The 9,805-nt window shown below is 34.2% G+C and overlaps 1 long non-coding RNA gene across 1 annotated transcript; it reads left to right on the top strand.

Moving 5' to 3' along the window:
* Positions 1 to 659: 659 nt before the first annotated feature.
* On the top strand, positions 660 to 5,296 carry LOC116456995 (uncharacterized). The gene is made up of 3 exons (XR_004244868.2): positions 660 to 831; positions 2,636 to 2,638; positions 3,507 to 5,296. It is a non-coding gene; the product is annotated as an uncharacterized LOC116456995 (long non-coding RNA).
* The last annotated feature ends 4,509 nt before the right edge of the window (positions 5,297 to 9,805 follow it).

Below are 9,805 nucleotides of genomic sequence, written 5' to 3'. Positions count from 1 at the left end.
GGCAGCTCTGTGCCCCCTTCTGTGTTTTATCTGATGGCATTTAAAAATTATATAAGATAATAAAAGAGAATAATATCCTCACCCCATTATTGTGTCACACTACAATATTTTGGTCAACAACAGACCGCATATACACTGTGGTCCCATAAGATTATAATGGATCTGAAAAAATTCCTGTTGCTTAGTGATGTCTTAATGACCCTGTGTAGGCCCAGGCTAACGTGTGTTTTGGTCTTACTTTTTAACAAAAAAAAGTTTTAACAGCAAAAAAATATAAAAATAAAAAATAAAAAAATAGAAAAAAGCTTCTAGAATAAAGATATACAGAAGGAAAATATTTTTGTGTACAATGTGTTTGTGCTTTTATTGCCTGTTTAGGGTAGTTGTCCAGGTTCTTGGCGTTTTTAACAGAGAATTGAACAAAACACACAAACAAAGCAAGGCAGTGAAGGCAGGGATTTAAACAAAGTACACCCCATAGGGAAGGAAAGGGCTTGAGCAAGCGGCTCAAGGCATTGATTACAGAATTCTCTGGGGTTTAAATATCCTCTATAGGTTTCCCACTGGTTCATTCTGCGCAAATGAAGTAGTGGCCGCCCATCAGTCTGATTGGTTGCAGGAGGGAACCGGTTGGAGGTACTTTCCTTTTCAACTGCCACGCAGAAAAAGGAGGGGTTGCAACTGCCACGCAGAAACTGCCACGCAGAAACTGCCACGCAGAAACTGCCACGCAGAAACTGCCACGCAGAAACACGAGGGGTTGCAACTGCCACGCAGCAACTGCCACACAGAAGAAGGAGGGGTTGAAAAGGGAGTAGCCTCTGATATTCAGTCAGTACAAATCAGCCTTAGGTTCCCTGCCTCAAGACCCTATTCTCTTGCCACACTTTAAGCTAAGTGTTATTACAAAAGAGTCAAAAAGTTAAGACAAAATTTAAAAGTTTATAAAGTAAAAAAAGTTACAGTGAGCTGTTTAACTTATTGAAAATATTTTCTTAATTTAGTATAGCCTGTGTTTATAAAGTCTATAGTAGCATACAGTAACATCCTAGACCTTCACACTCACTCACCACTCACTCACTCACTCACTCACTCAGAGCAACAGCCAGTCCTGGAAGCTCCATTCCCAGTAAGTACCTTATATAGGTGTACCATTTTTACATCTTTCATAGTGTATTTCTACTGTGCCTTTTCTATATTTAAATTTATTTAAATACACAAATATTATGTGTTAAAATTGCCTATAGGATTCAGCACGGTAACGTGCTGTACAGGCTTGTAGCTAAGGAGCAATAGGCTCTGCCATATAGAAGGTGCAGTAGGGTATACCATCTAGGTTTGTATAAGTACACTCATTGATGTTGGTACAATAATGAAATCACCTAGTTATGCATTTCTCAGAATGTATTCCCATTGTCAAGTGATGCATGACTGTATATTAATATGAAGATGAAACCTAGCTAAGTAAAGAGATATTTTATATGTGTATTTGTCTTCATCTGTTCCCAAAGCTCCCCTAAAATGCAGTGAATATATTTTTTAAATTATAAACCCACTAACATAAAGAAAAGAACAATAGCAATAACATTTTAAAATCTAGAAAAAAAGGAAAATTTCTTAGTGATTGACATAACTTAGAAACTTAAATCCTAGGCCAGTTTTGGGAAAATTAGAAAAAAAATCAAAGGAACATAATTTATAACTCAAAACTTGCAAATTGCTCAGAATTCCAGAAGTCAGATATTTCTGGAAATAGGAGAGATGGTGGATCTAAAAATAGATTTGATTAATGTTTGTTTAAGAAATAGTTAAACTAACATTCATAATGATTGTAGAAAAGATGAAATGAATGATGTGGGGACATTTGAGTAATATAAGAAAGTTAGATTCATAAGTTAGAAAATACAAGAAGTTGAATTCATAAGTTACAGCTAATAGCAGGTAAACTCCAAACAAATAAATATTTCAATGTCAAAGTGACTTATAAAAGCACTGAAATAGAAAAATATTTCATAGCAGTGGTGAAGACCACTAAACTCATAAAATATGCATTAAGTATGAATACATAAAATTTTTTAATTGCATAAGAAATAAAAATACCATAAGTAAAATCAGAAGACAAAGGAAAAATAGGAAAAAATATAAACGACATCATGAACAAAAATTAATTTACCCAATGCATATTTTTTAAAAACTAAACACTGATTAATAACTAAATAGAAAATAAAACTTGGTGAAAGACATGAACAATTTGTAGAATAATCAAGAATCATAGAATATGATACAAAGATTTCTCGATATAAAACAGTTTTCATTCATCATAAGAGAAATTTTGTATTTTTTGTATTATTAAAGATATGCCTAGATGTCGTTATTTTTCTGCCTTTTAAATTGACAAAATCGAAAGCTTAGTATGGCATGCAGTTTTGGAACTATCTCTCAAAATTGCAAATGTATATAACATTTGACCTAGAAATTGCACTATTGAGAATTTTCTTACAGCATATTTGCCCATGCATTAAACAGCTTAAAAGCAGGGTTATTTATTGCAATATTATTTTCAGAACAAGAGATGACAGTTAATCAAGTGTTCATGAAGAGAGGACTCATTAAGTAAATGACTGTATATAAAAAGGAAGTTTCCTATGTACTGACACCAAAAAAGACATGCAAATTTCATTAAGTGCAAAAAGCAAGAAAGCAGTCTCCCTTCTGTGTACAAAAGGAGAAACATGCATTTTAATTTGTATAAAAATCTCTGCAGAATTTATAAAATCACCTATTTTGAGAGTCGAAGACTGGATACACGTGGGAGAAGTGAGGAAGTAATGCCTTTTTATGATAAAACATTCTGTATTGTTAATTTTCCAAAATGAATACATATATATAAATTATCCAAAAGAATGGAAGAAAGGAATCATTAGGAAACCAATAAGAGATATTTGAAAGGTATGTATGCATGTACATGTTCTCTCACACATACACCCACATCAAACTAATAAATACATACCCTCACCCACATCAAGGAAATAAATTACACAAATACATATATTTTTAAATATCAAAAATTAAAAAAACAAGTAAAGCAACAAAATATGAGAGGTATAAGATAGAAAATAAAAAATCATCAAATATTTTAAGACATCACCCTAAAAGCATTCCAGATGGAAAATTCTCTTAAAGCACCCAACACAACGTGAATGAAAATATATACATCTCAAGGCATATTATCTTCAAATTTCAGAATACTGTGAAAATTACACGCTTCCTAAAAGAATGAAAAACAAAATAAAAAGTAAACCGGTATTATTGAGGGGATACATAATAAGAAAGATATTGGATTTATTAAAAATGACATCAAAGGTAGGATAAAATTTTTTTAAATGCCTTTTAATTTTGTGAGGAACCTAGAATTCTATACCTAGTCATGTTTTCAATTAAATATGAGGGTGGAGTAGGGACATTTTCAAACCTGACAACATTTTCTGTCTTGCACATTTTCTCAGGATATTGGAAGAGATGCTCAAATAAGAAAAAATTACCATAATCCAATAAAGAAGAAGACCTGAGATCCACAAAGCAGATGATCTGAACTGCAGAGAAAGTTCAGGAAAGTTCCCTCATTGATGATGATGGGAAATGGCAGTAAATTCTGTACAGCAGTCTTGGACAACAACCAATCTAAACCGGCACAGTGCAGAGGCAATCAACAGAGAACATAATATAGGTAGAATGCCTGAAGCTTTTGATTGTATTCACAGGAAACAAACAATTGGAAGACAGTTTATGAATGAATTAGTGATAAGCATTTCTTTTCAACTTTTATTTTAGATTCAAGGGTATATGTGCAGGTTTGGTGCCTGGGTATATTGGGTGATGCTGAGGTTTGTGTTACAAATGATCCCATTATCCAGGTACTGAGCATGGTATACAGTAGTTAGTTTTTAACCCTTCTCCTGTCTTTCTCCTGGTGGTCCCCAGTTTCTACTGTTGCCATCTTCGTGTCCATGAGTATACAATGTTTAGCTCCCACTTGTGAGAATATGCAGTATTTGCCTATTTAATTATTTGTTTATTTGTTGAGACATAGCTTCACTCTGTAGCCCAGGGTGGAGTGCAGTGGCCCCATCTCGGCTCACTGCAACCTACGCTTCCTGTGTTCAAGCGATTCTCTTGCCTCGGCCTCCCCAGTAGCTGAGATTACAGGCACCCACCACCATGTCTGACTAATTTTTGTATTTTAACAGAGATAGGGTTTCACCCTGTTGGCCAGGCTGGTTTTGAACTCTGGATCTCAAGTGATCTACTCACCTTGGCCTCCCAAACAGCTGGGATTACAGGCGTGAGCCACTGTGCCCAGCCAGTATTTGCTTTTCTATTCCTGCATTAATTTGCTTAGGATAATAGCCCTCAACTTCATCCATGTTGCTGCAAAGAAAATAATCTTTTTCTTTTTTAGGGCTGCATAGTATTCCATGGTGTATATGTACCGCATTTGTTTTATTTAATCCACTGTTGATGGACACCTGGGTTTATTCTATGTCTTTGCTACTACAAATAGGGCTGTGATGAACATGCAAAGGCATGTGTCTCCTTGAGATAAATATTTTAAAAAACCAATAAAATAAACCAAAAAAATTGATGTCAGGGCTAACATACAGTTGTTAGAGAAAAAAATATTTTGTTATATAGATAGACACTAGCTTTAACATAATAATAGTTATGTAAGTAGTCAAAGTTCATATGATCAAAATTATTATTTAGCTGTTTTAAAAGAATGCAAATATAAGAGATATACCATTAATGGTTAACAGTTCTAGTAAAAGCAAGCTAAGCTCTCTTTCACCTTCCATGAAGGGAATTTAATAAGCCCTGAAACTGAAAGTTCAAGAAGGAAAAGTGCAAGTCCTACATGAATTGATCAATGATTGCCTCTGGCAAGTATTGGTGTGAATGGGGAGGCAAAATTGCTAGTTTGGTTAATAAGCTATGTAACTGTTTGATAATTTTTCACTTGCATGTAAACTTCCATACAAATACAAGCTAAGGAAAACAGAGACAGAATTATTAAATCATCATAATATAAAGTTAACATTTTTCATCATTTTTCACTTGTTCAAAGATCATAAAAAATTTTCATTTGAATTTTCAAACATCAACAAATGTTTCTACTCTCCCTGAGTACCATAAAAAGCCTTCTGTGGACAGTCTAAGTGACAATGAAACATTGGATTTGTCAAAAATTACTTTCAGATGTAAATCAATTTGAGAATAAACTGATGCTCTGAAACTGGAATTTACTTGTTGCTCAAATTTGCCCCCAAATAAAATAATTTTCAATCATAGGAGAATTCACAGGGCCCAGCTCTCAATTGGTGTTCCAGTCTGTTCTCTGACCTCTATGCTATACACAAGAATCCTCAGTGGCTTTTCTGGAACCCAAGACGGAAATAATATCCCAAACGATGCTTGCTCTAAAAGTGTTACTCACCCAGGGGGCTTACCACCTGCAACTTTCCCTTTTACCAGTTTTGCTACAAATTTTTGTGAACTTAGTTCCCCAGTCATCAGGGCCGCAGATGTTTGAAATGCTTTTCTGTCTTTTTTTTAAGTGATAAACAACTGAATTCCTATTCACTTTTACTCCACTAGTGACTTTACAATACATTGAGAAAAGATAAGCTGTCGGTATTCTTTTCTTTAAAAACTGTAAAATGCCTTTCCACTTATTCCTTATACTACATTGTCTCTCAGATAATACACTGATGTAATTTTGGATAATGTTTTAATGAAGAAGTTGACAGTAATGCACATTAATTAAAATATGTAAAAATCTATATTCATAACACTACTTTGAATTTTAAATGTTTTCAGTGAAAACATGTCATACTGTAGACATGCTCAGAAAATTCCACATATTTATTTGTATAGTCCTCATCCAACAGACATCCCGATGGCAGTAGAATGCAATTTGTAAAAAGGATTATAAAATAAGTGGGTTTAACTGAAATTCAACTTTCATTAACTGTTGATTGAGCACTCTGTCACTATTTTAAGTATTAGAAATACGGTAGTAAACAAATTCTATGAAATTCTTGACCTCAGGTACTTTCCATTTCACTGGTATTACTTGATATTTTTAAAAATTACACATATAGGTCAATAGATCTCCATGAAATATAAAAATAGTAAAAAGAAGGAGGAAAAAGAGGAAAGGGAAGGGGAATAAAGTGTACAAATCATACATTATCTGTTCTAGTCAACACAATAGTTCATTTTCTATTGTTTTGACATCTGGGTGGTGGGGGGAACCCACAACTCGCATCCTTCATTGACTACGTTTGCAAAGTTTGGGGAGAAAATTTGCAGTGTCCCATTTTAGATGGCTAAGTCTGAGATGCCAATTAGACATGCCACACGAGATGTAGAACAAGTAGCTGAATATTTAAGTCTAGAATTCAGGAAAGGATTTCAACTGAAGATAAAATGTGGAAGTCATCAGCCTATAGATGATAAAGCACAAAGCAATTCTGATATAGATTATAACGAAATTTAGAAATCTGAACACCACCGATTTCTCAATCCCCTCTTCATCCTCTTCCTTTTTCTCTCCTTTGTCTCCTCTTCTTCCTTTTTTCTTATTTCTTCCTCCTCCTCATTCTCCTTACACTCTTTCTTCTTCTCCTCCTCCTTCTCTTGCTCTCTTGGTGATCAGATGGAACTGAGTTAAATTACAAGCATTTTCTTTGTTTCTCTATCCTTTTCTTTATGGCACTTTAGTAAATGAGGACTTGCTCCCCTCCCATAGGTATATGTGTATTGCTTATACTGTTGGCTTTGAAACACTGCTAATATGCTCTACTCACCTTGCTTGCAGTCCATTTTAGATTTTTGAATGTCACCAACTGTATCCTCTGTTTTTACCCACCTACCAAAACTTAAATAGAAACCCATATTGTTTTATTTCTTCAGAGACTGTCCAATCTAAGGGTAAACCAGGCCAATCCATAAAGATGGGTTCAGGTTTGAGACTCATGGACAGAGATGACTTAGATTTGACTCATTGCTTGCACTTTGTGAAAGCCAATTCAAAGTGTCTACAGTTAAGAATAAAAAGAGAGGGCACACTGTCCCTCCATGGCCCTGATTTTTCCTCTGCGAGGCATGCCAGTAATTAGATGGTCTCCATATATGGCATGCAAGGAGAATTTGTTAAAATCAGAAGAGGCTGGAAATTTTGGACCCTTTAAATTCAGATACTGAAGCATGTCAGCATTCAAAGACTCACCCTGTTACCATAGAAATAAATCCTTGTCTTACCAGTGACACATTTCTTTACTTAATTCTAACTGAACCATTAGGTTTATTGTATTTTTAGTACAACAAGCTCACCATAGCCTACTGTGTAGTAGAGATCGAGTTACATTTTACTGAAGATTTCTAGAAGAGACCATGGAAGGGTATTACTATACCCAACATACAACTTCACACAATGTGTCTCTTCTCAAGCTCCTGCTGCCATGTAACTCATAACTTCCCTTCCCGATTCACTGGCGATTTTTCTCATTCACTATATAGAGTTGTTTAGTCTGTGCCCCACATCCATCTCACCACTCATCAAAGAGCTTTTCAGAGTATAACATCATGACAAAAGTGTCTGGGATAACAAATGATAGATAATATCTCCTGTAACTCAGTTGTTCAAAAAAAAATCACTGAGAGATTATAGTATGGATATACAAAGAAGTCTCCTATGGCCTTCAAGAGTACATCTCTAATGCTGTAAGATCCTTGAGTTTTAAGAACTTTCAAACAATCCAATTCATGTATTGAAGCATTTAAGGAAAGACTAGGGACTATACAGGTTCAGCACTTTGCAATGTGTGACAAAAATTAAGCCATAATTTCTGCTTTTACATCTGTATTTTAAAAAATTATTACTCCTTTACTAATATTATGAGCATTTTATGAACATAATTTATCTCCATTGCCCTTCTCTTGGTCTGTTTCAGTTGATATATAACACACTACAAATTGCTAAAATTAAATTATTACAGTGAGCAATTTCTAATTATTTCCTCTGATTAAAGCTTAGATATGTCAAGGAAGCTGATCCCACATGTTACTGTTTGATGAGAAACTATGCTTTATAATTAATCTCTGCCATTTAAAAATATGTATGAATTGAATTTTGCATTAATATCTGTGAAATGTTTTAATTTTATTTCTCATTTCTTTCTGATTTATTAAGGGATAAATTATCATAGCCAACATATATTAGAAAAAATAAAATATTATTATGATTAATGAGTATTACATGTTCTATTTGTATAAAAGAAAACAGTTGAACACCTGTCAGAAAAGTTTATAATCAGATGCAAATCTAACTTGCGTCTGCTATGTCTACAAACTTTCAGTTCCTTTACTTGTATTTTTTATATTTTTATCAATTTCTGAGTTATTAGTAGAAAAAATTTTACCCCATGCAGACTTTGTTATATACCAATGGTTTCCAAACTTTAAAAGCCAGAGGGATTGTTGAAACATATTGCTTGACCCGTCACCAAAATTTATAATTAAGTAAGTCTAAGAAAGAACCCAATAATTTGCATTTTTAATAAATTTTCAAGTGCCAGTGATGCTGCTAGCCAAGGGACTACATTTTGAGAACCACTACTTTAAGTTTCTTAAAATCTAATACAATAAGTTTCTTCATTGTTTTTTATCAGGATGTGATAAAACAATCATTAATCTTAAATATTAGTAGAATAAACCAAAATGTATTTCTAATCAGATGTGTGATTTGCTCCTATTTTTTACATAAAAAAATTTGTTATTTTTCTCTAATGTTTTGTCCTGCCACACTCTGCCACAAAGAGTTGTATCTTTCATTATTTTACAATGTCTTTGCCTGGCCTTCCATCTACAATGACATGCTTTCAAAGCAGAGGAACTTTTGGATGTTTTTAATGCATCTTAAGTAGCAACTTAGATGGTAATTTGGAGGTATGGATCATTAGAGATTGTCATAGGCCATACCTTTCAAAAGTATACTTGTTGCCCCGCTGCTAGAAGAGCTCTTCATAGCAATTCTTCATCTCATCCCCATCAGAGATCACCTCAGCTGCAAAGTCACCCAGTTCAAGATCATCCTCTTCCAGGGACAGCCCACATAACTTGAATGATAAAGGTAGAAGTATAAAGGCCTGTCCATTTAATTTCAATGAGGAATAACTCTTGGGCCATTTTGGCTCTCTAATACACCCTGGGTTCAGTCAATGCGATTTTTCGTGCTTTCATCACAGCTTCAGTTGAGCCAAATTCTGCTGCTTTTCACTTCCTTCCATGGATTGTGAGCCTCAAGGCATTACCAAAACAAAAATCCACACACTTTAAGAGTCAGCTTCCCTAACTGTTCTAAGTTAGAGATACTAACTTGCAACAGAAGTGAAACAAGTGTATATACAATCCTCCTGTGAGGAACTTTGGAGGAAAAAGGAAATAAAAGGTCACCGGAAAAAGAATGCATATACAAAAGAGAATGTGGAAGCACAAACTGAAAGAAGTCAGAGGCAAATTCTATGTAGTTGTGCCAGGGATACCGGAGGCAGTAACAACTAAGTGTCACTAGAAATGGTCATGGATATTCTATGTTAACCTAATCCAATAACAAAAATCATGTAATATAAATGAGTATACACATTATCCATTGATATTTCTAGTGGATATTGAAGTTGTACAACATATATGTTCTCATCATTTAGTTCTTACACATATATTTTCTAGATAAACTGAGAGTTTTGAA

This window comes from Hylobates moloch, unplaced genomic scaffold, assembly GCF_009828535.3.
Source record: "Hylobates moloch isolate HMO894 unplaced genomic scaffold, HMol_V3 SCAFFOLD_17, whole genome shotgun sequence".
Classification (NCBI taxonomy): domain Eukaryota; kingdom Metazoa; phylum Chordata; class Mammalia; order Primates; family Hylobatidae; genus Hylobates; species Hylobates moloch.
This window is presented reverse-complemented; position numbering and strand designations above follow the sequence as displayed.